This window comes from Simochromis diagramma, unplaced genomic scaffold (genome assembly GCF_900408965.1).
Source record: "Simochromis diagramma unplaced genomic scaffold, fSimDia1.1 OVJJ01000343.1, whole genome shotgun sequence".
Lineage (NCBI taxonomy): Eukaryota > Metazoa > Chordata > Actinopteri > Cichliformes > Cichlidae > Simochromis > Simochromis diagramma.
In genome coordinates this window covers 15,544,841-15,546,833 of record NW_024386831.1, presented here as the reverse complement: position 1 = coordinate 15,546,833, position 1,993 = coordinate 15,544,841, and positions in this window count along the sequence as shown.

Sequence of the window (1,993 nt, the reverse complement as noted above, 5' to 3'; positions counted from 1 at the left end):
TACACACGGATACCGCTACACAACGGCTGCCAGTCTGCACAGAAAAACACCGCTCTGGGTTATTCATCGATTGACCATTCAAATCCCAACATATGCTGCTCTGCCTCTATTCCGCTGTGTTCTCAGAAATGGACCATTTCCTAATTCTTCCACAAGGCTTCCTACTCTGTTCAGGAGTCTCTCACACACCATGTAAATGAGAAAATGTAGGAAGGAATTTAAATTGATCCAGTACGTGTGCAAATGCGCTGGTGAACGTGTAAATGTGTATCTGTGTGTAGCACGGTGAACATTTTGGCCTATTTTGCAGAAAAAAATACTAGTACAATATATCATCCTAATTTGTGCCCTTGGAGTAAATTGTCCCGTGATATATATCACATGAATGGAATGAATGGAATGATAGCTAAAATAAGAAAGGGAACCTGAGAGTTTCGGTGTACTTTTTCAGTGTACAAAAATATTCACCCCAAGTGCTGCACGGTCAAGCATATCAGCTGTACTTTGCTTTTCATGTCTTTCTAGCTTTAGTCCAAAATGTTTTCCTCTCCAAGACCCCCTCCTGGTTTTACCCCTGTCGTTTTCCTTTTCTTACCCATCCTTTTGATCACCTAAAACATCAGCCCATCACCACCAGAAGCTGTGGTTTATGTCTCCCTGCTGTCCAAAGCTTGCTGTCTGCCTTCCAGTGAGAGCTCCTCCCTGCTGAGCAGCTGCCCGTTTGCCAAACTCAAGAGTTTGTGGGAAAAGTGAGCAGGTTTTACATGGAGGACTGCCTTAATGTTGTTCAGTTGGTGGGAAGCCACACAGGGCGCTGCACTTCAGATTCTCTGTTTGTTCAACTGTGCAGGGCCAAACTCAGTCCCGCTCTCCCTCCTGCTCTCCACCTCACTCCCTGTTCACGAGCACTTTGTTCTGTCCCGGTGTACGTTAATCACAAAGAGATTAATGTAGATTAATGAGATCTGGATAAAACAGTCAGAATGAAATGTTTCATGTCGTGATATATGATGGGATGTGTAGAGACACGAAACATTTTCATCTAAGTAAATGTTTCACATTTGGTGTACTTGGATAAGAAATACTTTTCATGTAAATACTTGACTTGCTGCATTGTTTCTGTTTTCTCTGAGCAGTAGAGGTATGCCTTTCAACTGGGGATTAGGAGGGGATGTGGCCTCTATAGGACTCCCTCAGAGCAAAGCCAGTCCTCCCATGTTAATTTCTCAAGGTCAAGAAGAACCTCTGCAATGTTTCAGCTTTGAAGGTGGACTGCATATACAATAACAGGAACCCTGCTGTATAGGAAAACAACAACAACAAAAAATGATTCAATACCACTATGTTCTTGTTTTTAAAGATCAAAAAGGCCACATTCAGAGGCGTTTCAGGCCTAAAAAGAAAGAAAAAACAGATTTGTCTGCTGAATGCGAGTTCATATAGGACTTGGTGCTAAATGAAACTTCTGGCTTTGACATAATAAAAGTGGTAACTTTACTGTGCCGCAACATCTCTGTTCCTTTATGAAGAAGCATTAATATGACAATTTACCACACTGTTATTTTTCAGGAACAGAGAAATACACTGTCTATGTATAACTGGGCTACTTTACATTGTAATAAGGCAACAAAATTCAACACATTAAAGCACACTGTGTTCCCTTATGTATTTAAAAATAGGGCTTAGGAAAAAGCTACATAGTATGTGTCCCGCCTTTTGAGATTTAATGACTATCCTGTGACTCCACAGAGAATTACTGCCAGTAATTGATTATTAAAACTTGAAATTGCCAACCACATCCATTATTTGACAAGTGCATTTGTTATCCTTGTAATTAACAAAGCTTGGCACTTACCGTTTGCCAGTTCCAAGACCCCCAGAAAAATATATCAGAGGTTAGAAAGGCTACTTATAGAGCAAGCACTGTCTGAGCAATTATCTGAGACATAATACATTACCAAAGATGCTCAATACACCAAGAAATTGCGCCTCA